The sequence below is a fragment of the Sceloporus occidentalis genome, unplaced genomic scaffold (genome assembly GCF_023333645.1).
Source record: "Sceloporus occidentalis isolate IW3139 unplaced genomic scaffold, rSceOcc1.0.p SCAF_188, whole genome shotgun sequence".
Classification (NCBI taxonomy): Eukaryota; Metazoa; Chordata; class Lepidosauria; order Squamata; family Phrynosomatidae; genus Sceloporus; species Sceloporus occidentalis.
In genome coordinates, this window is record NW_028317168.1 from 1,400,047 (window position 1) to 1,426,245 (window position 26,199).

General features: G+C 57.9%; 5 non-coding genes and 7 pseudogenes across 5 annotated transcripts; all 12 read right to left on the reverse strand.

Moving 5' to 3' along the window:
• Window positions 1-142: 142 nt before the first annotated feature.
• On the reverse strand, window positions 143-321 carry LOC149278493 (U2 spliceosomal RNA; annotated as a pseudogene).
• Window positions 322-1,428: 1,107 nt separating this feature from the next.
• On the reverse strand, window positions 1,429-1,628 carry LOC149278494 (U2 spliceosomal RNA). The gene has a single exon (XR_016278719.1). It is a non-coding gene; the product is annotated as a U2 spliceosomal RNA (small nuclear RNA).
• A 1,707-nt stretch (window positions 1,629-3,335) lies between these two features.
• On the reverse strand, window positions 3,336-3,534 carry LOC149278495 (U2 spliceosomal RNA). Its single transcript, XR_016278714.1, has one exon. It is a non-coding gene; the product is annotated as a U2 spliceosomal RNA (small nuclear RNA).
• A 1,705-nt stretch (window positions 3,535-5,239) lies between these two features.
• On the reverse strand, window positions 5,240-5,431 carry LOC149278496 (U2 spliceosomal RNA). The gene has a single exon (XR_016278710.1). It is a non-coding gene; the product is annotated as a U2 spliceosomal RNA (small nuclear RNA).
• Window positions 5,432-7,097: 1,666 nt separating this feature from the next.
• On the reverse strand, window positions 7,098-7,305 carry LOC149278497 (U2 spliceosomal RNA; annotated as a pseudogene).
• Window positions 7,306-12,552: 5,247 nt separating this feature from the next.
• On the reverse strand, window positions 12,553-12,731 carry LOC149278498 (U2 spliceosomal RNA; annotated as a pseudogene).
• Window positions 12,732-13,804: 1,073 nt separating this feature from the next.
• On the reverse strand, window positions 13,805-14,011 carry LOC149278499 (U2 spliceosomal RNA; annotated as a pseudogene).
• A 5,294-nt stretch (window positions 14,012-19,305) lies between these two features.
• LOC149278500 (U2 spliceosomal RNA) lies at window positions 19,306-19,437 on the reverse strand (annotated as a pseudogene).
• Window positions 19,438-20,515: 1,078 nt separating this feature from the next.
• LOC149278501 (U2 spliceosomal RNA) lies at window positions 20,516-20,725 on the reverse strand (annotated as a pseudogene).
• A 1,694-nt stretch (window positions 20,726-22,419) lies between these two features.
• LOC149278502 (U2 spliceosomal RNA) lies at window positions 22,420-22,606 on the reverse strand. The gene has a single exon (XR_016278726.1). It is a non-coding gene; the product is annotated as a U2 spliceosomal RNA (small nuclear RNA).
• Window positions 22,607-24,358: 1,752 nt separating this feature from the next.
• Window positions 24,359-24,547, reverse strand: LOC149278503 (U2 spliceosomal RNA). Its single transcript, XR_016278700.1, has one exon. It is a non-coding gene; the product is annotated as a U2 spliceosomal RNA (small nuclear RNA).
• A 512-nt stretch (window positions 24,548-25,059) lies between these two features.
• LOC149278504 (U2 spliceosomal RNA) lies at window positions 25,060-25,238 on the reverse strand (annotated as a pseudogene).
• Between the last annotated feature and the right edge of the window lie 961 nt (window positions 25,239-26,199).

Genomic DNA, 26,199 nt, shown 5'->3' on the forward strand with positions numbered 1-26,199 from the left:
CGGAAAGTGCAAATAGTGATAATAAATAAGTGTCCAGCCATTTTCCGTGAGGCCGAAAAATAAAAAATTATCCACACACATGCCCGTATGGGTCTTGGAGTGAAAAGTGCTTCATCTGTAGCATTGGCCTTCAGTGCTCCTCGTGCTCACACATTCCACAACTGCAGTGCAAAGTTGTGAAAGTGACGCCAGAATTTCTCTGGGGCTCAAGTGGACACCTCGGGCTCCATGCTACCTCGGCCCCAAGGCCAGAGGATCAAGTTTTTCCCCCCTTCTCTTAGGGTACTACACTTGATCTTAGCCAAAAGGCCGAGAAGCGATAACCCGAAGAGGGCGGCGGGCCCGGCTCGGGCCCGCCACCCAGGCTCCGCACAGTCGCAGCGAGCTGCCACGCGGGCCCCGGGCCTCCCTTCCGCCCGCTGCACGCCCGCCACCCACCAACCCCCAGGGCACTCCCTCTGCGGATCCCCGCGCCGGACTGCAGCCCTGCGCCGGCAGCCACGGCTGGAAAGGACCGCCCGCACCACCCCTGCGTCCAAGCCGAGCACCACCGGCTCGCACACTCTCCCCTCTCTCCGTCTCCTGCCTGCCTGCCCGCCCGCCCTCTGTCTCGACGAGGCCCGCCGGGATCGTGGCGGCGCGGCCTGAAACATTTGCATGGCTCCGCCCCCCCCGGGGGGGGGGACGGGGGGGGGGGCAGTTCGCACCTCCGCCTCCCGCTCAACGAGATCGGCTGCTAAGCACCTGACAGACGTAGCAGTCCTTACTCTAATCTCATCTCCTCTCATCTCATCTAATCCTCTTAACCGCTACTGCTGCTGCTGCTGGGACAAACACTCGCTCACTCTCTCTCGTCCTCGCCCTCGTCAGCCACCATCAGAGGGAGACACAAACCAAGGCATGCAAAAGAACCACAGGAGCCAGGCAGCAGCTGCAGCCGCTGCAGCACAACCGTCAGCTGGCCACGCTAACCTTCAAGCAACCAAACACACTAGCGCTTTAATCCTTCAATGCACCCTCAACCGGCATGGGCCTTCATGACCAAGGCCACACACACACACACACACACACACACACACACAGTTACATTACGTTCCGACGGACATTACCGCAGCACGCTTCAGTGACGTGACGTGTCGCGACCAAGAGGCACGCACGCACGCACGCACGCACGCACGCACGCATGCACGCACGCACTCACTGGCCTGCAACAGCGACGAGCTGGGAGGAAAGAAAGGAAGGAAGGAAGCAACCGACCCACCGGCCGACCGACCCTGGACTGCTGCCGCTGCTCCCCGGGTCGCTCGGCCCTTCCTCGGATCGCTGCTCTGCTCGGTTTTGCTGTGCTGTGCTGTGCTGTGCTGTGCTGTGCTGTGCTGTGCTGTGCTGTGCTGTGCTGTGTCGGGTTCTGCTTTTGGTCACTGATAAGAGAGGTGCACCGGTCCTGGAGGTACTGCAATACCAGGTCAATGCGTGGAGTGGACAGAGCAAGCTCTTCTTCCATCTCCCTGTTCTAAAAATCCATTTAATATATGGTCCCCAGATAGGGGACGTATCAGATATTAAACTGATAAGAACAGATTTTTTTTTTTTTTTTTTTTTTTTTTTTTTTTTTTTTTTGAAGCCCGAGGTGCGTGCTCCTTTAGGTGCTGCTTTCCGTGCTCCTAAGAGGCAGCGGAAGCCATATACGAAACTGGGTCCCCACAAGGGGAACCCAGACAAATTCCTCCCCCCCCCCATGGGAGGGTCGGATCTTAGGACTCTCCCCGAAGGGTGAGACCCCATCGCCATGGGGCACTCCCATCGGGAAGTAGCCCCCTTGGCTTCACTACCAAAAGATAGTGTCCGAAAACAAAAGTGCCAAATCGAAAAACCAAAACGTAAACGTGGCCTCGCTTAAAGGTTTAGTGACCGTGGAATCCAATCAAAATTAATGGGCACACGTGCTTAAACACATTGTGATAATAATAAATAATTTAGGGGCGGGCCATAACTGACCCAGCCAGGTTCAAAAATAAATTCCACTCCATGCCCTGATGGTGCGATGGAGGGAGTGTGAAGATCCGCCGGTGCAAAAAATGTGCATTTACCGTGTGCAGCGGCGTGCAAGTCTGCACACGGTAACTCCGACTTGCGTCAGGGCAATTTCAGCACCTCGGGCTTCATGCTTTCCCGAACCCTAAGGCCAGAGGATCAGCATAGTCCCCCACCCCCGAAGGGAACTACACTTGATCTTAGCCAAAAGGCCGAGAAGCGATAACCCGAAGAGGGCGGCGGGCCCGGCTCGGGCCCGCCACCCAGGCTCCGCACAGTCGCAGCGAGCTGCCACGCGGGCCCCGGGCCTCCCTTCCGCCCGCTGCACGCCCGCCACCCACCAACCCCCAGGGCACTCCCTCTGCGGATCCCCGCGCCGGACTGCAGCCCTGCGCCGGCAGCCACGGCTGGAAAGGACCGCCCGCACCACCCCTGCGTCCAAGCCGAGCACCACCGGCTCGCACACTCTCCCCTCTCTCCGTCTCCTGCCTGCCCGCCCGCCCGCCCTCTGTCTCGACGAGGCCCGCCGGGATCGTGGCGGCGCGGCCTGAAACATTTGCATGGCTCCGCCCCCAGGGGGGGGGGGGGGGCAGTTCGCACCTCCGCCTCCCGCTCAACGAGATCGGCTGCTAAGCACCTGACAGACGTAGCAGTCCTTACTCTAATCTCATCTCCTCTCATCTCATCTAATCCTCTTAACCGCTACTGCTGCTGCTGGGACAAACACTCGCTCACTCTCTCTCGTCCTCGCCCTCGTCAGCCACCATCAGAGGGAGACACAAACCAAGGCATGCAAAAGAACCACAGGAGCCAGGCAGCAGCTGCAGCCGCTGCAGCACAACCGTCAGCTGGCCACGCTAACCTTCAAGCAACCAAACACACTAGCGCTTTAATCCTTCAATGCACCCTCAACCGGCATGGGCCTTCATGACCAAGGCCACACACACACACACACACACACACACACACACACACAGTTACATTACGTTCCGACGGACATTACCGCAGCACACTTCAGTGACGTGACGTGTCGCGACCAAGAGGCACGCACGCACTCACTGGCCTGCAACAGCGACGAGCTGGGAGGAAAGAAAGGAAGGAAGGAAGCAACCGACCCACCGGCCGACCGACCCTGGACTGCTGCCGCTGCTCCCCGGGTCGCTCGGCCCTTCCTCGGATCGCTGCTCTGCTCGGTTTTGCTGTGCTGTGCTGTGCTGTGCTGTGCTGTGCTGTGCTGTGCTGTGCTGTGCTGTGCTGTGCTGTGCTGTGCTGTGCTGGGTTCTGCTTTTGGTCACTGATAAGAGAGGTGCACCGGTCCTGGAGGTACTGCAATACCAGGTCAATGCGTGGAGTGGACAGAGCAAGCTCTTCTTCCATCTCCCTGTTCTAAAAATCCATTTAATATATGGTCCCCAGATAGGGGACGTATCAGATATTAAACTGATAAGAACAGATTTTTTTTTTTTTTTTTTTTTTTTTTTTTTTTTTTTTTGAAGCCCGAGGTGCGTGCTCCTTTGGGTGCTGCTTTCCGTGCTCCTAAGAGGCAGCGGAAGCCATATACGAAACTGGGTCCCCACAAGGGGAACCCAGACAAATTCCTCCCCCCCCCCATGGGAGGGTCGGATCTTAGGACTCTCCCCGAAGGGTGAGACCCCATCGCCATGGGGCACTCCCATCGGGAAGTAGCCCCCTTGGCTTCACTACCGAAAGATAGTGTCCGAAAACAAAAGTGCCAAATCGAAAAACCAAATCGTGAACGTGGCCTCGCTTAAAGGTTTGGTGACCGTGAAAATCCAATCGAAATTAATGGGCACACGTGCTTAAACACATTGTGATAAATAAATAAATAATTTAAGGGCGGGCCATGACTGACCCAGCCAGGTTCAAAAATAAATTCCACTCCATGCCCTGATGGTGCGATGGAGGGAGTGTGAAGATCCGCCGGTGCAAAAAATGTGCATTTACCGTGTGCAGCGGCGTGCAAGTCTGCACACGGTAACTCCGACTTGCGTCAGGGCAATTTAAGCACCTCGGGCTTCGTGCTTTCCCGAACCCTAAGGCCAGAGGATCAGCATAGTCCCCCCCCTGTCCGAAGGGAACTACACTTGATCTTAGCCAAAAGGCCGAGAAGCGATAACCCGAAGAGGGCGGCGGGCCCGGCTCGGGCCCGCCACCCAGGCTCCGCACAGTCGCAGCGAGCTGCCACGCGGGCCCCGGGCCTCCCTTCCGCCCGCTGCACGCCCGCCACCCACCAACCCCCAGGGCACTCCCTCTGCGGATCCCCGCGCCGGACTGCAGCCCTGCGCCGGCAGCCACGGCTGGAAAGGACCGCCCGCACCACCCCTGCGTCCAAGCCGAGCACCACCGGCTCGCACACTCTCCCCTCTCTCCGTCTCCTGCCTGCCCGCCCGCCCGCCCTCTGTCTCGACGAGGCCCGCCGGGATCGTGGCGGCGCGGCCTGAAACATTTGCATGGCTCCGCCCCCAGGGGGGGGGGGGGGGGCAGTTCGCACCTCCGCCTCCCGCTCAACGAGATCGGCTGCTAAGCACCTGACAGACGTAGCAGTCCTTACTCTAATCTCATCTCCTCTCATCTCATCTAATCCTCTTAACCGCTACTGCTGCTGCTGGGACAAACACTCGCTCACTCTCTCTCGTCCTCGCCCTCGTCAGCCACCATCAGAGGGAGACACAAACCAAGGCATGCAAAAGAACCACAGGAGCCAGGCAGCAGCTGCAGCCGCTGCAGCACAACCGTCAGCTGGCCACGCTAACCTTCAAGCAACCAAACACACTAGCGCTTTAATCCTTCAATGCACCCTCAACCGGCATGGGCCTTCATGACCAAGGCCACACACACACACACACACACACACACACACACACACACAGTTACATTACGTTCCGACGGACATTACCGCAGCACACTTCAGTGACGTGACGTGTCGCGACCAAGAGGCACGCACGCACTCACTGGCCTGCAACAGCGACGAGCTGGGAGGAAAGAAAGGAAGGAAGGAAGCAACCGACCCACCGGCCGACCGACCCTGGACTGCTGCCGCTGCTCCCCGGGTCGCTCGGCCCTTCCTCGGATCGCTGCTCTGCTCGGTTTTGCTGTGCTGTGCTGTGCTGTGCTGTGCTGTGCTGTGCTGTGCTGTGCTGTGCTGTGCTGTGCTGTGCTGGGTTCTGCTTTTGGTCACTGATAAGAGAGGTGCACCGGTCCTGGAGGTACTGCAATACCAGGTCAATGCGTGGAGTGGACAGAGCAAGCTCTTCTTCCATCTCCCTGTTCTAAAAATCCATTTAATATATGGTCCCCAGATAGGGGACGTATCAGATATTAAACTGATAAGAACAGATTTTTTTTTTTTTTTTTTTTTTTTTTTTTTTGAAGCCCGAGGTGCGTGCTCCTTTGGGTGCTGCTTTCCGTGCTCCTAAGAGGCAGCGGAAGCCATATACGAAACTGGGTCCCCACAAGGGGAACCCAGACAAATTCCTCCCCCCCCCCATGGGAGGGTCGGATCTTAGGACTCTCCCCGAAGGGTGAGACCCCATCGCCATGGGGCACTCCCATCGGGAAGTAGCCCCCTTGGCTTCACTACCGAAAGATAGTGTCCGAAAACAAAAGTGCCAAATCGAAAAACCAAATCGTGAACGTGGCCTCGCTTAAAGGTTTGGTGACCGTGAAAATCCAATCAAAATTAATGGGCACACGTGCTTAAACACATTGTGATAAATAAATAAATAATTTAGGGGCGGGCCATGACTGACCCAGCCAGGTTCAAAAATAAATTCCACTCCATGCCCTGATGGTGCGATGGAGGGAGTGTGAAGATCCGCCGGTGCAAAAAATGTGCATTTACCGTGTGCAGCGGCGTGCAAGTCTGCACACGGTAACTCCGACTTGCGTCAGGGCAATTTAAGCACCTCGGGCTTCGTGCTTTCCCGAACCCTAAGGCCAGAGGATCAGCATAGTCCCCCCCCTGTCCGAAGGGAACTACACTTGATCTTAGCCAAAAGGCCGAGAAGCGATAACCCGAAGAGGGCGGCGGGCCCGGCTCGGGCCCGCCACCCAGGCTCCGCACAGTCGCAGCGAGCTGCCACGCGGGCCCCGGGCCTCCCTTCCGCCCGCTGCACGCCCGCCACCCACCAACCCCCAGGGCACTCCCTCTGCGGATCCCCGCGCCGGACTGCAGCCCTGCGCCGGCAGCCACGGCTGGAAAGGACCGCCCGCACCACCCCTGCGTCCAAGCCGAGCACCACCGGCTCGCACACTCTCCCCTCTCTCCGTCTCCTGCCTGCCCGCCCGCCCTCCCTCCCTCTGTCTCGACGAGGCCCGCCGGGATCGTGGCGGCGCGGCCTGAAACATTTGCATGGCTCCGCCCCCGGGGGGGGGGGGGCAGTTCGCACCTCCGCCTCCCGCTCAACGAGATCGGCTGCTAAGCACCTGACAGACGTAGCAGTCCTTACTCTAATCTCATCTCCTCTCATCTCATCTAATCCTCTTAACCGCTACTGCTGCTGCTGGGACAAACACTCGCTCACTCTCTCTCGTCCTCGCCCTCGTCAGCCACCATCAGAGGGAGACACAAACCAAGGCATGCAAAAGAACCACAGGAGCCAGGCAGCAGCTGCAGCCGCTGCAGCACAACCGTCAGCTGGCCACGCTAACCTTCAAGCAACCAAACACACTAGCGCTTTAATCCTTCAATGCACCCTCAACCGGCATGGGCCTTCATGACCAAGGCCACACACACACACACACACACACACACACACACAGAGTTACATTACGTTCCGACGGACATTACCGCAGCACGCTTCAGTGACGTGACGTGTCGCGACCAAGAGGCACGCACGCACTCACTGGCCTGCAACAGCGACGAGCTGGGAGGAAAGAAAGGAAGGAAGGAAGCAACCGACCCACCGGCCGACCGACCCTGGACTGCTGCCGCTGCTCCCCGGGTCGCTCGGCCCTTCCTCGGATCGCTGCTCTGCTCGGTTTTGCTGTGCTGTGCTGTGCTGTGCTGTGCTGGGTCGGGTTCTGCTTTTGGTCACTGATAAGAGAGGTGCACCGGTCCTGGAGGTACTGCAATACCAGGTCAATGCGTGGAGTGGACAGAGCAAGCTCTTCTTCCATCTCCCTGTTCTAAAAATCCATTTAATATATGGTCCCCAGATAGGGGACGTATCAGATATTAAACTGATAAGAACAGATTTTTTTTTTTGTATTTAAGTTTATTATACAAACTGATTATGATAAAACAGACATCAACCTGTTTTAGCAGGAGTACATAAATCGGTATTATCGGTACAGGTAGACGATAAGCAGTACTGCGACGCAGCGCAGGGCAATACACGTTACAGTACGACTTCAGTTACGGAAAGCTCAGTAGAAGCAGTGTACAATTACATTTCCAGACGTGGCGCATATGGTTAGCACTTGGTGGAACATAACCTGGGGAAATGGGGGGGGGGAGGGGGCCGAGGAGAATGGGGCTAGTCTTCAGCCTCTAGACTGTCCTTGAGAGAGTAGTCTCTCAGCAGGCTGTGGATAAGCCTGCGGCAGTCACGGACTGTGACCTGCTCCCTCCTCAGCACCAGGCGGTTCCTGGCAAACCATAGAGCGTCCTTTACACAGCACATGAGACGCCAAGCATCCTCAATGGCGCTCTCCGTGTGTGTTCCTGGAAAAAGTCCGTAAAGTACCGAATGGTAAGACAGGTACTTTCTCTCGATAGAGTCCTTGAGATCCAGCTCCAGGGCTCTGAACAAAGCCTGTGCAAACGGGCACCGCCAGAACAAGTGAAGAGAAGTCTCCTCCTCCACAATGCACTGTGGGCAGTGTCTATATCTGCACAGCCCCCTGGCATGCATAAATGTCCTTAGGGGGAGGCCTCCCTGAATGGCCATCCATGCCATGTCTTTATGCCTGTTGGTTAGCCTGCTCGACGACACGTTAGCCCAGACAGTCTTGGCTGTGGCGTCGGGGAGCCCTGGGATGTTCTCCATAGTGTCTTTGGCTCTGATGAACTTGTGGATCACACGGGGTAACCACAAGTCTGGTTTAACTCCCTCCAGTTGGTGCTCCCTTACAAATTTGCCCACGTCCGAGTAGAACCAGGGCATGGTCCAATTGTAAGGGACGGAGCTGTCCCACTTTTCCCACTTGAGCTGCCTCCACAGGGGCAGCAGGAAGAAGCGAGACATGGAGTTTCCAGCAGAGCCTTTCGCTACGTCTCTGAGAGTCCTGCGCACGCAGTTGCACACAAAGAAGGTCCTCAGCATGGTAGGGATGTCAGGCACTCCTTTGCCTCCCTTGCCGGGTTCCTTGTACATCACTGCGCGCTTTACTCTGTCCATTTTGGAGCCCCAGATGAAGTGGAAAACTGCTCGGTTGATGGCTCGGTGAATGGTGACCAGCAAGGGCCAGGCCTGAGCCACGTACTGCAGCACGGGAAGAATCTCGTTGCGCAGCACCAGCACTTTCCCTTCGATGGTGAGGTCTCTGAGGCTCCACAGCCCAAATTTCTGCTTTACTTTGTTGAGTCTCTCCTCCCAGCTTTTCAGGGCCGCGCCGTCTCTGCCGAACCAGACTCCCAGGATCTTTAGGAAGTCGGTTTGGACGGGAAACGGGATCGGCTCAGAAGTCAGGTCCCACTGCCCGAACAGCATGGTCTCCGACTTCCCGCAGTTGACCTTTGCGCCTGAAGCTCGGCTGAAGTCCTCGCACGTCTGGACGAGCGCTCTCACCGACCGGCGATCCGCGCAGAAGATGGTCACGTCGTCCATGTAGAGCGAGCACTTTATCTCCTTCTTGTCTCTGCCCGGCGCGGTGATCCCTCTGATCTCTGGATTCCGTCTGATGCACTCGGCGAAGAGCTCTATACAACAGACAAAAAGAAGAGGTGAGAGAGGGCAGCCTTGCCTGACCCCAGAGAGGACTGGGAAGGGGTCAGTCTTCCAGCCGTTCACCAGCACCGAGCTGCGGATATCAAGGTACATCAGGTTAGCGTAAGAGCAGAACATCTCCCCCAGCCCAAACCTCCGCAGTACCTGACCCATAAAACCATGAGACAGTCGATCAAATGCCTTCTCTTGGTCTAGGGTGACCAGAGCGGCACGGACGTTGCGGTCCTTGATGTAGTAGATCGTGTCCCTGATGAGGGCCAGGCTGTCCGCGATCCGGCGTCCTGGGATGCCGCAGGTCTGGTCGGGGTGGACGATCTGCCCGATGACTTTCTTCAACCTGGTGGCTAGTACCTTGGCGAGGATCTTGTAGTCTACGTTCAGGAGAGAGATGGGACGCCAATTTTTCAGGTCGCGTCTCTCCCCCTTCCGCTTGTACAGGACCGTGATCATTCCCTCTCTCAGCGTGGGGGGCATCCTGCCCTCCACCACCATCTCCTCGTACAGGTCGAGGAGGTCCGGGCCGATGAGGTCCCACAGCGTTGTGTACAACTCGGCTGGGAGACCGTCACTGCCCGGTGTCCTGCCCTTCCTGAAGGATTTGGCGGCAGAGTGCAGCTCCTCCAGCGTCAAGGGGGCGTCCATGGCTGCGCGGCCTGCGGGATCAATGGTGTTAGTGATACCTGACAGGAACCGTTCGGCAGCCTCCGGGTCTGTGTCTTTGGGGGAGTAGAGATCTCGGTAGTAGTCGACGACCACTTTCTGGACCTCCTCCTTCCCCTGTCGTACCACACCTTCGCTGTCTCTCATTTCCGTCAGGGGCGTGTGGGCGGAGTGGAGCTTCCTGAAAAAGAAAGAGTTGCATTTCTCACCCTTCTCCAGGTTCTCCACCTTGGAACGGAAGACGATTTGCCTGGATTCCTCCTCAAAGTGCCTTTTCAGGCCCTCCTTGGTCTCCTCCAGCTCCTCGTCCACGTCCCATCCGCACTGTTGGAGGTCCAACAGGGACTGCAGCTTGCGTTGCAGCCGTCTGAATTTCCTCTTCCTCTCACACGCCTGGAGTCTTCCTTTAGCCTGAAAGAAAGAGCGCAGCTTTACTTTAGTAAACTCCCACCACTGGGTTACAGTGGGGAACAGATACTTGGTACTGACACAATCAGAATATACATTACGCAGCTCATCCACAATTTCCTGCCTCTCTAACAGGGCACAGTTCAGCTTCCAGGAGCCTGGACCGGGAGGAAACCCTTTGCCCAGGGCACACTGGAGCCGAACAGCCCTGTGGTCCGAGAAGTAGCAGGGCACCATGGAGCACTGCTGATGCTCTACCGCCCGAGAGGTGAACACAAAGTCTATCCGGGAACGCACAGAGCCATCCGGCCGGCTCCAAGAATAGTTCACGGAGCCGGTCCCGATGGAGCCCATAGCGTCCTTTAAGGATGCCTCTGTGACAATCTCTCTGAGCAGTTTCGAAGTCACGTCCAGTTTTGTTGCGTGGGTGGAGGTGCGCCCTCCTTCCTCGATCGGGCAGTTGAAGTCCCCGCCTATCACTACGGTCCTGGCGGTGGTCAGCTGGGTCCGCAGGTTCTGGAGAAGCTCCAGGCGTTGCTTCTTTTCCGGGGAGGCGTACACGGTGATGAGCCTGACAGGCTCCCCCGCCCAGGATCCGTCCACGACTAGAAGTCTGCCGCAGACCATCTCCTGGACAGCGTCCACCGTGAAGTTGGCTCCTCGGATCAGGATAGCAACTCCCGCCGACTTGCAGCCGTTCCCGCCGGACCAGAAGGACGGGCCGTGAGACCATTCCCTGCATAGATGGCGATACGAACGAGAGAAAGGTAAAGCGCATTCCTGCAACATATATACATCACACTGCTGAGAAGAAAGGAAGGTTAGTAAACCGCGCCTCCGGAACTGGTCCTTCATGCTCCTTACATTAATGGAGAAAATAGAAATTGACGCCATTAGTTGGGAGAAAAAAAGAAGGTCAGCTCAAACAGAGGCACTAGTTACCACCTCCTCCCCCTGGTGGGGGAGGATCTTCCCCGCCGTGGTCGATGGGGTTCATGGGGGTCCAGGCGGCCTCGTCTAGCATCTGTTCCAGGAGGGAGACCTGGTTGTCGATGTCCAGCTGGTTGAGGATCAGAGCCTCGGTCTCGGTGGCTGGCTCATCCGACGGGGTCAGGTCCTGGACCATCTTTTCCAGCGTGTCTTCGTCGTCATTTGCGGGCTCGGGAGGAGAGGGGACGGTGGGGGCTGGTGGTGGCGCCCTCTTCTGGACAGAGCTCCTGGTGGGGCTCGTCTCAGTCTCGCTGTCCTCGTCCTCCTCCTCCTCCTTCTTGCCGCTATGTTTGCGTTTTCTGGCTCCGGCTCCTTTTGGCGGCATCTCCAGGGGGTTGTCTGCAGCGGAAACAAGAGGGGGGAAAGGGTCGGGGTCGGGGTCTGCAGCAGCTGGGGGAGGGGTTAGAGCTGCTGCAGAGAGGGGGAGGAGGGGGGGGAGGGTGAAGGTGGTGAAGCAGGGAGGGTTGGAGGCAGCACAGGGGAGGGATGGCGCTGCCTCTGGGGGGGGAGGGGGAGCCTTGACAGCGGGCAGGGCCACGACAGTCTTGGCAGGGAGGGGAGCTGCTTTCTTACCTTTCCTGGGTGCCGCTTTCGGGGTTTCCGGAGGGGGTGTCTGCGGTGCCGTCGCCTTGGCTGGAGCCTTGGTCGGGGCCGATGAGGGGACCTTGGCCGGGGCCTTGGCTGTTGCTACCGCTGCGTATGACCTTGATCTTTTGGGGCAATCCTTGTAGATGTGCTCAGGATCGCCGCACAGGTTACAGGTCTTCTTTCGTGGACAGTCTTTGGTCTCGTGCCCCACCACCCTGCAGTGCCTGCAGGATTTCTGTTGGCATTCCTCCGCCTTGTGACCCAGTTGACCGCATCGTCTGCAGGTTGTGGGTTGACCAGGGTAGAAAAGCATGCCTGTAGAATTACCTAGGGCGAAGCTCTGCGGCAGGTGTTGGAGCCCGTCCGGCGAGGTGGAGTCTGCCTTCAGACGGATCACGAGGGACCATCTTCCTGTCCAGAAGCCGTACTGGTTGAGGATCTTGGTCGGTTCTTTTACGATGTGGCAGTATCTTCCCAGAAAAGTTGCCACGTCTTTTCCTGGGGTGTGGGGGTTCCGCATCGAGACCGTCACGGGCCTCTCCTCCCTGTGGATGGGGCTGTTTCCGTAGAAACGGGAGAGGACCTGGTCCGGTTTCGCCGCCCTGAAGGCCTCCCAGAACCTTTTGCAGACCGCCGCCGAGATGAACGTTACGTAGAACATTCCCTTCAAAAACGACTGGACGCTCAGGGTCTCTGCTGGGCTGCAGCCTGCTCCTTCGTGCACCACCTTCTTGCTGAAGGTGTCTGCATCCAGGTCGGGGGTGCGGCCCTCCACTTCCTTCAGCTTCAGGACCACCGTCTGCCTCATCCAGTTCTCCAGGGGAGGTGGGCTTCCTGGGGTCGCAGCAGGCTGGGCTCGGCTTCCGGTGGTCTGGCTGGGTCGTTCGGCTTCGGAGGTCTGGGTCGCCATTCTCGCTCCTCGTCGGCTCTGGCCCAGAAAGTGTGGAAACCTGAAAAAGATAAGTATCTGTTCTGACAAGAACAGCAGTGATTGTTCTGGCAAGAACAGTTGTGTGTTCTGATAAGAACAGTTTTTTGTTCTGGCAAGAACAGTTGTGTGTTCTGACAAGAACAGTATACTTGATCTTAGCCAAAAGGCCGAGACTACACTTGATCTTAGCCAAAAGGCCGAGAAGCGATAACCCGAAGAGGGCGGCGGGCCCGGCTCGGGCCCGCCACCCAGGCTCCGCACAGTCGCAGCGAGCTGCCACGCGGGCCCCGGGCCTCCCTTCCGCCCGCTGCACGCCCGCCACCCACCAACCCCCAGGGCACTCCCTCTGCGGATCCCCGCGCCGGACTGCAGCCCTGCGCCGGCAGCCACGGCTGGAAAGGACCGCCCGCACCACCCCTGCGTCCAAGCCGAGCACCACCGGCTCGCACACTCTCCCCTCTCTCCGTCTCCTGCCTGCCCGCCCGCCCTCTGTCTCGACGAGGCCCGCCGGGATCGTGGCGGCGCGGCCTGAAACATTTGCATGGCTCCGCCCCCCCGGGGGGGGGGACGGGGGGGGCAGTTCGCACCTCCGCCTCCCGCTCAACGAGATCGGCTGCTAAGCACCTGACAGACGTAGCAGTCCTTACTCTAATCTCATCTCCTCTCATCTCATCTAATCCTCTTAACCGCTACTGCTGCTGCTGCTGCTGCTGCTGCTGGGACAAACACTCGCTCACTCTCTCTCGTCCTCGCCCTCGTCAGCCACCATCAGAGGGAGACACAAACCAAGGCATGCAAAAGAACCACAGGAGCCAGGCAGCAGCTGCAGCCGCTGCAGCACAACCGTCAGCTGGCCACGCTAACCTTCAAGCAACCAAACACACTAGCGCTTTAATCCTTCAATGCACCCTCAACCGGCATGGGCCTTCATGACCAAGGCCACACACACACACACACACACACACACACACACACACACACAGTTACATTACGTTCCGACGGACATTACCGCAGCACGCTTCAGTGACGTGACGTGTCGCGACCAAGAGGCACGCACGCACTCACTGGCCTGCAACAGCGACGAGCTGGGAGGAAAGAAAGGAAGGAAGGAAGCAACCGACCCACCGGCCGACCGACCCTGGACTGCTGCCGCTGCTCCCCGGGTCGCTCGGCCCTTCCTCGGATCGCTGCTCTGCTCGGTTTTGCTGTGCTGTGCTGTGCTGTGCTGTGCTGTGCTGTGCTGTGCTGTGCTGTGTCGGGTTCTGCTTTTGGTCACTGATAAGAGAGGTGCACCGGTCCTGGAGGTACTGCAATACCAGGTCAATGCGTGGAGTGGACAGAGCAAGCTCTTCTTCCATCTCCCTGTTCTAAAAATCCATTTAATATATGGTCCCCAGATAGGGGACGTATCAGATATTAAACTGATAAGAACAGATTTTTTTTTTGTATTTAAGTTTATTATACAAACTGATTATGATAAAACAGACATCAACCTGTTTTAGCAGGAGTACATAAATCGGTATTATCGGTACAGGTAGACGATAAGCAGTACTGCGACGCAGCGCAGGGCAATACACGTTACAGTACGACTTCAGTTACGGAAAGCTCAGTAGAAGCAGTGTACAATTACATTTCCAGACGTGGCGCATATGGTTGGCACTTGGTGGAACATAACCTGGGGAAATGGGGGGGGGGAGGGGGCCGAGGAGAATGGGGCTAGTCTTCAGCCTCTAGACTGTCCTTGAGAGAGTAGTCTCTCAGCAGGCTGTGGATAAGCCTGCGGCAGTCACGGACTGTGACCTGCTCCCTCCTCAGCACCAGGCGGTTCCTGGCAAACCATAGAGCGTCCTTTACACAGCACATGAGACGCCAAGCATCCTCAATGGCGCTCTCCGTGTGTGTTCCTGGAAAAAGTCCGTAAAGTACCGAATGGTAAGACAGGTACTTTCTCTCGATAGAGTCCTTGAGATCCAGCTCCAGGGCTCTGAACAAAGCCTGTGCAAACGGGCACCGCCAGAACAAGTGAAGAGAAGTCTCCTCCTCCACAATGCACTGTGGGCAGTGTCTATATCTGCACAGCCCCCTGGCATGCATAAATGTCCTTAGGGGGAGGCCTCCCTGAATGGCCATCCATGCCATGTCTTTATGCCTGTTGGTTAGCCTGCTCGACGACACGTTAGCCCAGACAGTCTTGGCTGTGGCGTCGGGGAGCCCTGGGATGTTCTCCATAGTGTCTTTGGCTCTGATGAACTTGTGGATCACACGGGGTAACCACAAGTCTGGTTTAACTCCCTCCAGTTGGTGCTCCCTTACAAATTTGCCCACGTCCGAGTAGAACCAGGGCATGGTCCAATTGTAAGGGACGGAGCTGTCCCACTTTTCCCACTTGAGCTGCCTCCACAGGGGCAGCAGGAAGAAGCGAGACATGGAGTTTCCAGCAGAGCCTTTCGCTACGTCTCTGAGAGTCCTGCGCACGCAGTTGCACACAAAGAAGGTCCTCAGCATGGTAGGGATGTCAGGCACTCCTTTGCCTCCCTTGCCGGGTTCCTTGTACATCACTGCGCGCTTTACTCTGTCCATTTTGGAGCCCCAGATGAAGTGGAAAACTGCTCGGTTGATGGCTCGGTGAATGGTGACCAGCAAGGGCCAGGCCTGAGCCACGTATTGCAGCACGGGAAGAATCTCGTTGCGCAGCACCAGCACTTTCCCTTCGATGGTGAGGTCTCTGAGGCTCCACAGCCCAAATTTCTGCTTTACTTTGTTGAGTCTCTCCTCCCAGCTTTTCAGGGCCGCGCCGTCTCTGCCGAACCAGACTCCCAGGATCTTTAGGAAGTCGGTTTGGACGGGAAACGGGATCGGCTCAGAAGTCAGGTCCCACTGCCCGAACAGCATGGTCTCCGACTTCCCGCAGTTGACCTTTGCGCCTGAAGCTCGGCTGAAGTCCTCGCACGTCTGGACGAGCGCTCTCACCGACCGGCGATCCGCGCAGAAGATGGTCACGTCGTCCATGTAGAGCGAGCACTTTATCTCCTTCTTGTCTCTGCCCGGCGCGGTGATCCCTCTGATCTCTGGATTCCGTCTGATGCACTCGGCGAAGAGCTCTATACAACAGACAAAAAGAAGAGGTGAGAGAGGGCAGCCTTGCCTGACCCCAGAGAGGACTGGGAAGGGGTCAGTCTTCCAGCCGTTCACCAGCACCGAGCTGCGGATATCAAGGTACATCAGGTTAGCGTAAGAGCAGAACATCTCCCCCAGCCCAAACCTCCGCAGTACCTGACCCATAAAACCATGAGACAGTCGATCAAATGCCTTCTCTTGGTCTAGGGTGACCAGAGCGGCACGGACGTTGCGGTCCTTGATGTAGTAGATCGTGTCCCTGATGAGGGCCAGGCTGTCCGCGATCCGGCGTCCTGGGATGCCGCAGGTCTGGTCGGGGTGGACGATCTGCCCGATGACTTTCTTCAACCTGGTGGCTAGTACCTTGGCGAGGATCTTGTAGTCCACGTTCAGGAGAGAGATGGGACGCCAATTTTTCAGGTCGCATCTCTCCCCCTTCCGCTTGTACAGGACCGTGATCATTCCCTCTCTCAGCGTGGGGGGCATCCTGCCTTCCACCACCATCTCCTCGTACAGGTCGAGGAGGTCCGGGCCGATGAGGTCCCACAGCATTGTGTACAACTCGGCTGGGAGACCGTCACTGCCCGGTGTCCTGCCCTTCCTGAAGGATCTGGCGGCAGAGTGCAGCTCCTCCAGCGTCAAGGGGGCTTCCATGGCTGCGCGGCCTGCGGGATCAATGGTGTTAGTGATACCTGACAGGAACCGTTCGGCAGCCTCCGGGTCTGTGTCTTTGGGGGAGTAGAGATCTCGGTAGTAGTCGACGACCACTTTCTGGACCTCCTCCTTCCCCTGTCGTACCACACCTTCGCTGTCTCTCATTTCCGTCAGGGGCGTGTGGGCGGAGTGGAGCTTCCTGAAAAAGAAAGAGTTGCATTTCTCACCCTTCTCCAGGTTCTCCACCTTGGAACGGAAGACGATTTGCCTGGATTCCTCCTCAAAGTGCCTTTTCAGGCCCTCCTTGGTCTCCTCCAGCTCCTCGTCCACGTCCCATCCGCACTGTTGGAGGTCCAACAGGGACTGCAGCTTGCGTTGCAGCCGTCTGAATTTCCTCTTCCTCTCACACGCCTGGAGTCTTCCTTTAGCCTGAAAGAAAGAGCGCAGCTTTACTTTAGTAAACTCCCACCACTGGGTTACAGTGGGGAACAGATACTTGGTACTGACACAATCAGAATATACATTACGCAGCTCATCCACAATTTCCTGCCTCTCTAACAGGGCACAGTTCAGCTTCCAGGAGCCTGGACCGGGAGGAAACCCTTTGCCCAGGGCACACTGGAGCCGAACAGCCCTGTGGTCCGAGAAGTAGCAGGGCACCATGGAGCACTGCTGATGCTCTACCGCCCGAGAGGTGAACACAAAGTCTATCCGGGAACGCACAGAGCCATCCGGCCGGCTCCAAGAATAGTTCACAGAGCCGGTCCCGATGGAGCCCATAGCGTCCTTTAAGGATGCCTCTGTGACAATCTCTCTGAGCAGTTTCGAAGTCACGTCCAGTTTTGTTGCGTGGGTGGAGGTGCGCCCTCCTTCCTCGATCGGGCAGTTGAAGTCCCCGCCTATCACTACGGTCCTGGCGGTGGTCAGCTGGGTCCGCAGGTTCTGGAGAAGCTCCAGGCGTTGCTTCTTTTCCGGGGAGGCGTACACGGTGATGAGCCTGACAGGCTCCCCCGCCCAGGATCCGTCCACGACTAGAAGTCTGCCGCAGACCATCTCCTGGACAGCGTCCACCGTGAAGTTGGCTCCTCGGATCAGGATAGCAACTCCCGCCGACTTGCAGCCGTTCCCGCCGGACCAGAAGGACGGGCCGTGAGACCATTCCCTGCATAGATGGCGATACGAACGAGAGAAAGGTAAAGCGCATTCCTGCAACATATATACATCACACTGCTGAGAAGAAAGGAAGGTTAGTAAACCGCGCCTCCGGAACTGGTCCTTCATGCTCCTTACATTAATGGAGAAAATAGAAATTGACGCCATTAGTTGGGAGAAAAAAAGAAGGTCAGCTCAAACAGAGGCACTAGTTACCACCTCCTCCCCCTGGTGGGGGAGGATCTTCCCCGCCGTGGTCGATGGGGTTCATGGGGGTCCAGGCGGCCTCGTCTAGCATCTGTTCCAGGAGGGAGACCTGGTTGTCGATGTCCAGCTGGTTGAGGATCAGAGCCTCGGTCTCGGTGGCTGGCTCATCCGACGGGGTCAGGTCCTGGACCATCTTTTCCAGCGTGTCTTCGTCGTCATTTGCGGGCTCGGGGGGAGAGGGGACGGTGGGGGCTGGTGGTGGCGCCCTCTTCTGGACAGAGCTCCTGGTGGGGCTCGTCTCAGTCTCGCTGTCCTCGTCCTCCTCCTCCTCCTTCTTGCCGCTATGTTTGCGTTTTCTGGCTCCGGCTCCTTTTGGCGGCATCTCCAGGGGGTTGTCTGCAGCGGAAACAAGAGGGGGGAAAGGGTCGGGGTCGGGGTCTGCAGCAGCTGGGGGAGGGGTTAGAGCTGCTGCAGAGAGGGGGAGGAGGGGGGGGAGGGTGAAGGTGGTGAAGCAGGGAGGGTTGGAGGCAGCACAGGGGAGGGATGGCGCTGCCTCTGGGGGGGGAGGGGGAGCCTTGACAGCGGGCAGGGCCACGACAGTCTTGGCAGGGAGGGGAGCTGCTTTCTTACCTTTCCTGGGTGCCGCTTTCGGGGTTTCCGGAGGGGGTGTCTGCGGTGCCGTCGCCTTGGCTGGAGCCTTGGTCGGGGCCGATGAGGGGACCTTGGCCGGGGCCTTGGCTGTTGCTACCGCTGCGTATGACCTTGATCTTTTGGGGCAATCCTTGTAGATGTGCTCAGGATCGCCGCACAGGTTACAGGTCTTCTTTCGTGGACAGTCTTTGGTCTCGTGCCCCACCACCCTGCAGTGCCTGCAGGATTTCTGTTGGCATTCCTCCGCCTTGTGACCCAGTTGACCGCATCGTCTGCAGGTTGTGGGTTGACCAGGGTAGAAAAGCATGCCTGTAGAATTACCTAGGGCGAAGCTCTGCGGCAGGTGTTGGAGCCCGTCCGGCGAGGTGGAGTCTGCCTTCAGACGGATCACGAGGGACCATCTTCCTGTCCAGAAGCCGTACTGGTTGAGGATCTTGGTCGGTTCTTTTACGATGTGGCAGTATCTTCCCAGAAAAGTTGCCACGTCTTTTCCTGGGGTGTGGGGGTTCCGCATCGAGACCGTCACGGGCCTCTCCTCCCTGTGGATGGGGCTGTTTCCGTAGAAACGGGAGAGGACCTGGTCCGGTTTCGCCGCCCTGAAGGCCTCCCAGAACCTTTTGCAGACCGCCGCCGAGATGAACGTTACGTAGAACATTCCCTTCAAAAACGACTGGACGCTCAGGGTCTCTGCTGGGCTGAAGCCTGCTCCTTCGTGCACCACCTTCTTGCTGAAGGTGTCTGCATCCAGGTCGGGGGTGCGGCCCTCCACTTCCTTCAGCTTCAGGACCACCGTCTGCCTCATCCAGTTCTCCAGGGGAGGTGGGCTTCCTGGGGTCGCAGCAGGCTGGGCTCGGCTTCCGGTGATCTGGCTGGGTCGTTCGGCTTCGGAGGTCTGGGTCGCCATTCTCGCTCCTCGTCGGCTCTGGCCCAGAAAGTGTGGAAACCTGAAAAAGATAAGTATCTGTTCTGACAAGAACAGCAGTGATTGTTCTGGCAAGAACAGTTGTGTGTTCTGATAAGAACAGTTTTGTGTTCTGGCAAGAACAGTTGTGTGTTCTGACAAGAACAGTATACTTGATCTTAGCCAAAAGGCCGAGACTACACTTGATCTTAGCCAAAAGGCCGAGAAGCGATAACCCGAAGAGGGCGGCGGGCCCGGCTCGGGCCCGCCACCCAGGCTCCGCACAGTCGCAGCGAGCTGCCACGCGGGCCCCGGGCCTCCCTTCCGCCCGCTGCACGCCCGCCACCCACCAACCCCCAGGGCACTCCCTCTGCGGATCCCCGCGCCGGACTGCAGCCCTGCGCCGGCAGCCACGGCTGGAAAGGACCGCCCGCACCACCCCTGCGTCCAAGCCGAGCACCACCGGCTCGCACACTCTCCCCTCTCTCCGTCTCCTGCCTGCCCGCCCGCCCGCCCTCTGTCTCGACGAGGCCCGCCGGGATCGTGGCGGCGCGGCCTGAAACATTTGCATGGCTCCGCCCCCAGGGGGGGGGGGGGGGCAGTTCGCACCTCCGCCTCCCGCTCAACGAGATCGGCTGCTAAGCACCTGACAGACGTAGCAGTCCTTACTCTAATCTCATCTCCTCTCATCTCATCTAATCCTCTTAACCGCTACTGCTGCTGCTGGGACAAACACTCGCTCACTCTCTCTCGTCCTCGCCCTCGTCAGCCACCATCAGAGGGAGACACAAACCAAGGCATGCAAAAGAACCACAGGAGCCAGGCAGCAGCTGCAGCCGCTGCAGCACAACCGTCAGCTGGCCACGCTAACCTTCAAGCAACCAAACACACTAGCGCTTTAATCCTTCAATGCACCCTCAACCGGCATGGGCCTTCATGACCAAGGCCACACACACACACACACACACACACACACACACACACACACACAGTTACATTACGTTCCGACGGACATTACCGCAGCACACTTCAGTGACGTGACGTGTCGCGACCAAGAGGCACGCACGCACTCACTGGCCTGCAACAGCGACGAGCTGGGAGGAAAGAAAGGAAGGAAGGAAGCAACCGACCCACCGGCCGACCGACCCTGGACTGCTGCCGCTGCTCCCCGGGTCGCTCGGCCCTTCCTCGGATCGCTGCTCTGCTCGGTTTTGCTGTGCTGTGCTGTGCTGTGCTGTGCTGTGCTGTGCTGTGCTGTGCTGTGCTGTGCTGTGCTGTGCTGTGCTGGGTTCTGCTTTTGGTCACTGATAAGAGAGGTGCACCGGTCCTGGAGGTACTGCAATACCAGGTCAATGCGTGGAGTGGACAGAGCAAGCTCTTCTTCCATCTCCCTGTTCTAAAAATCCATTTAATATATGGTCCCCAGATAGGGGACGTATCAGATATTAAACTGATAAGAACAGATTTTTTTTTTTTTTTTTTTTTTTTTTTTTCTTTTTTTTTTTCTTTTCGTGAAGCCCGAGGTGCGTGCTCCTTTGGGTGCTGCTTTCCGTGCTCCTAAGAGGCAGCGGAAGCCATATACGAAACTGGGTCCCCACAAGGGGAACCCAGACAAATTCCTCCCCCCCCCCATGGGAGGGTCGGATCTTAGGACTCTCCCCGAAGGGTGAGACCCCATCGCCATGGGGCACTCCCATCGGGAAGTAGCCCCCTTGGCTTCACTACCGAAAGATAGTGTCCGAAAACAAAAGTGCCAAATCGAAAAACCAAAACGTAAACGTGGCCTCGCTTAAAGGTTTGGTGACCGTGGAATCCAATCAAAATTAATGGGCACACGTGCTTAAACACATTGTGATAAATAAATAAATAATTTAGGGGCGGGCCATGACTGACCCAGCCAGGTTCAAAAATAAATTCCACTCCATGCCCTGATGGTGCGATGGAGGGAGTGTGAAGATCCGCCGGTGCAAAAAATGTGCATTTACCGTGTGCAGCGGCGTGCAAGTCTGCACACGGTAACTCCGACTTGCGTCAGGGCAATTTAAGCACCTCGGGCTTCGTGCTTTCCCGAACCCTAAGGCCAGAGGATCAGCATAGTCCCCCCCCTGTCCGAAGGGAACTACACTTGATCTTAGCCAAAAGGCCGAGAAGCGATAACCCGAAGAGGGCGGCGGGCCCGGCTCGGGCCCGCCACCCAGGCTCCGCACAGTCGCAGCGAGCTGCCACGCGGGCCCCGGGCCTCCCTTCCGCCCGCTGCACGCCCGCCACCCACCAACCCCCAGGGCACTCCCTCTGCGGATCCCCGCGCCGGACTGCAGCCCTGCGCCGGCAGCCACGGCTGGAAAGGACCGCCCGCACCACCCCTGCGTCCAAGCCGAGCACCACCGGCTCGCACACTCTCCCCTCTCTCCGTCTCCTGCCTGCCCGCCCGCCCGCCCTCTGTCTCGACGAGGCCCGCCGGGATCGTGGCGGCGCGGCCTGAAACATTTGCATGGCTCCGCCCCCAGGGGGGGGGGGGGGCAGTTCGCACCTCCGCCTCCCGCTCAACGAGATCGGCTGCTAAGCACCTGACAGACGTAGCAGTCCTTACTCTAATCTCATCTCCTCTCATCTCATCTAATCCTCTTAACCGCTACTGCTGCTGCTGGGACAAACACTCGCTCACTCTCTCTCGTCCTCGCCCTCGTCAGCCACCATCAGAGGGAGACACAAACCAAGGCATGCAAAAGAACCACAGGAGCCAGGCAGCAGCTGCAGCCGCTGCAGCACAACCGTCAGCTGGCCACGCTAACCTTCAAGCAACCAAACACACTAGCGCTTTAATCCTTCAATGCACCCTCAACCGGCATGGGCCTTCATGACCAAGGCCACACACACACACACACACACACACACACACACACACACACAGTTACATTACGTTCCGACGGACATTACCGCAGCACGCTTCAGTGACGTGACGTGTCGCGACCAAGAGGCACGCACGCACTCACTGGCCTGCAACAGCGACGAGCTGGGAGGAAAGAAAGGAAGGAAGGAAGCAACCGACCCACCGGCCGACCGACCCTGGACTGCTGCCGCTGCTCCCCGGGTCGCTCGGCCCTTCCTCGGATCGCTGCTCTGCTCGGTTTTGCTGTGCTGTGCTGTGCTGTGCTGTGCTGTGCTGTGCTGTGCTGTGCTGTGCTGTGTCGGGTTCTGCTTTTGGTCACTGATAAGAGAGGTGCACCGGTCCTGGAGGTACTGCAATACCAGGTCAATGCGTGGAGTGGACAGAGCAAGCTCTTCTTCCATATCCCTGTTCTAAAAATCCATTTAATATATGGTCCCCAGATAGGGGACGTATCAGATATTAAACTGATAAGAACAGATTTTTTTTTTTTTTTTTTTTTTTTGTGAAGCCCGAGGTGCGTGCTCCTTTGGGTGCTGCTTTCCGTGCTCCTAAGAGGCAGCGGAAGCCATATACGAAACTGGGTCCCCACAAGGGGAACCCAGACAAATTCCTCCCCCCCCCCATGGGAGGGTCGGATCTTAGGACTCTCCCCGAAGGGTGAGACCCCATCGCCATGGGGCACTCCCATCGGGAAGTAGCCCCCTTGGCTTCACTACCGAAAGATAGTGTCCGAAAACAAAAGTGCCAAATCGAAAAACCAAATCGTGAACGTGGCCTCGCTTAAAGGTTTGGTGACCGTGAAAATCCAATCGAAATTAATGGGCACACGTGCTTAAACACATTGTGATAAATAAATAAATAATTTAGGGGCGGGCCATGACTGACCCAGCCAGGTTCAAAAATAAATTCCACTCCATGCCCTGATGGTGCGATGGAGGGAGTGTGAAGATCCGCCGGTGCAAAAAATGTGCATTTACCGTGTGCAGCGGCGTGCAAGTCTGCACACGGTAACTCCGACTTGCGTCAGGGCAATCTAAGCACCTCGGGCTTCGTGCTTTCCCGAACCCTAAGGCCAGAGGATCAGCATAGTCCCCCCCCTGTCCGAAGGGAACTACACTTGATCTTAGCCAAAAGGCCGAGAAGCGATAACCCGAAGAGGGCGGCGGGCCCGGCTCGGGCCCGCCACCCAGGCTCCGCACAGTCGCAGCGAGCTGCCACGCGGGCCCCGGGCCTCCCTTCCGCCCGCTGCACGCCCGCCACCCACCAACCCCCAGGGCACTCCCTCTGCGGATCCCCGCGCCGGACTGCAGCCCTGCGCCGGCAGCCACGGCTGGAAAGGACCGCCCGCACCACCCCTGCGTCCAAGCCGAGCACCACCGGCTCGCACACTCTCCCCTCTCTCCGTCTCCTGCCTGCCCGCCCGCCCTCTGTCTCGACGAGGCCCGCCGGGATCGTGGCGGCGCGGCCTGAAACATTTGCATGGCTCCGCCCCCCCGGGGGGGGGGACGGGGGGGGCAGTTCGCACCTCCGCCTCCCGCTCAACGAGATCGGCTGCTAAGCACCTGACAGACGTAGCAGTCCTTACTCTAATCTCATCTCCTCTCATCTCATCTAATCCTCTTAACCGCTACTGCTGCTGCTGCTGCTGCTGCTGGGACAAACACTCGCTCACTCTCTCTCGTCCTCGCCCTCGTCAGCCACCATCAGAGGGAGACACAAACCAAGGCATGCAAAAGAACCACAGGAGCCAGGCAGCAGCTGCAGCCGCTGCAGCACAACCGTCAGCTGGCCACGCTAACCTTCAAGCAACCAAACACACTAGCGCTTTAATCCTTCAATGCACCCTCAACCGGCATGGGCCTTCATGACCAAGGCCACACACACACACACACACACACACACACACACACAGTTACATTACGTTCCGACGGACATTACCGCAGCACGCTTCAGTGACGTGACGTGTCGCGACCAAGAGGCACGCACGCACGCACGCACGCACGCACGCACGCACGCACGCACGCACGCACGCACGCACTCACTGGCCTGCAACAGCGACGAGCTGGGAGGAAAGAAAGGAAGGAAGGAAGCAACCGACCCACCGGCCGACCGACCCTGGACTGCTGCCGCTGCTCCCCGGGTCGCTCGGCCCTTCCTCGGATCGCTGCTCTGCTCGGTTTTGCTGTGCTGTGCTGTGCTGTGCTGTGCTGTGCTGTGCTGTGCTGTGCTGTGCTGTGTCGGGTTCTGCTTTTGGTCACTGATAAGAGAGGTGCACCGGTCCTGGAGGTACTGCAATACCAGGTCAATGCGTGGAGTGGACAGAGCAAGCTCTTCTTCCATCTCCCTGTTCTAAAAATCCATTTAATATATGGTCCCCAGATAGGGGACGTATCAGATATTAAACTGATAAGAACAGATTTTTTTTTTATTTTTTTTTTTGAAGCCCGAGGTGTCGTGCTTCTCTTGGGTGTGCTCCGTGAATCTTGTGAAAGACGCAGCGAAGCTCAGGTCCGTCGATAGACTGTCACTCGGCAATCCCCCATGGAATATGCCGGAGCTTTTTCCTCCCCACCCCGGCCGAAGCCTGCAGGAGGGTCGGATCTTCGTGGTTCCCTCCGAAAAGGAGAACCTCTATAGGGAAAAAGGTGGGTAGCCAAAAGACTTCTCCCACCTCTCCCAACAGGCGACTGGAAACCAGTCCTCACTGCGATACAGTGGTCCAAAAACGTCAAAACTGAAATCGTATCCAAAGAAAAACCATTTGACAGGCCGTGATCAAAAAAAACTGTGATCCATCCTAATTAATAGGCACAAGTGCACCAACGGAAAGTGCAAATAGTGATAATAAATAAGTGTCCAGCCATTTTCCGTGAGGCCGAAAAATAAAAAATTATCCACACACATGCCCGTATGGGTCTTGGAGTGAAAAGTGCTTCATCTGTAGCATTGGCCTTCAGTGCTCCTCGTGCTCACACATTCCACAACTGCAGTGCAAAGTTGTGAAAGTGACGCCAGAATTTCTCTGGGGCTCAAGTGGACACCTCGGGCTCCATGCTACCTCGGCCCCAAGGCCAGAGGATCAAGTTTTTCCCCCCTTCTCTTAGGGTACTACACTTGATCTTAGCCAAAAGGCCGAGAAGCGATAACCCGAAGAGGGCGGCGGGCCCGGCTCGGGCCCGCCACCCAGGCTCCGCACAGTCGCAGCGAGCTGCCACGCGGGCCCCGGGCCTCCCTTCCGCCCGCTGCACGCCCGCCACCCACCAACCCCCAGGGCACTCCCTCTGCGGATCCCCGCGCCGGACTGCAGCCCTGCGCCGGCAGCCACGGCTGGAAAGGACCGCCCGCACCACCCCTGCGTCCAAGCCGAGCACCACCGGCTCGCACACTCTCCCCTCTCTCCGTCTCCTGCCTGCCTGCCCGCCCGCCCTCTGTCTCGACGAGGCCCGCCGGGATCGTGGCGGCGCGGCCTGAAACATTTGCATGGCTCCGCCCCCCCGGGGGGGGGGACGGGGGGGGGGGCAGTTCGCACCTCCGCCTCCCGCTCAACGAGATCGGCTGCTAAGCACCTGACAGACGTAGCAGTCCTTACTCTAATCTCATCTCCTCTCATCTCATCTAATCCTCTTAACCGCTACTGCTGCTGCTGCTGGGACAAACACTCGCTCACTCTCTCTCGTCCTCGCCCTCGTCAGCCACCATCAGAGGGAGACACAAACCAAGGCATGCAAAAGAACCACAGGAGCCAGGCAGCAGCTGCAGCCGCTGCAGCACAACCGTCAGCTGGCCACGCTAACCTTCAAGCAACCAAACACACTAGCGCTTTAATCCTTCAATGCACCCTCAACCGGCATGGGCCTTCATGACCAAGGCCACACACACACACACACACACACACACACACACACACAGTTACATTACGTTCCGACGGACATTACCGCAGCACGCTTCAGTGACGTGACGTGTCGCGACCAAGAGGCACGCACGCACGCACGCACGCACGCACGCACTCACTGGCCTGCAACAGCGACGAGCTGGGAGGAAAGAAAGGAAGGAAGGAAGCAACCGACCCACCGGCCGACCGACCCTGGACTGCTGCCGCTGCTCC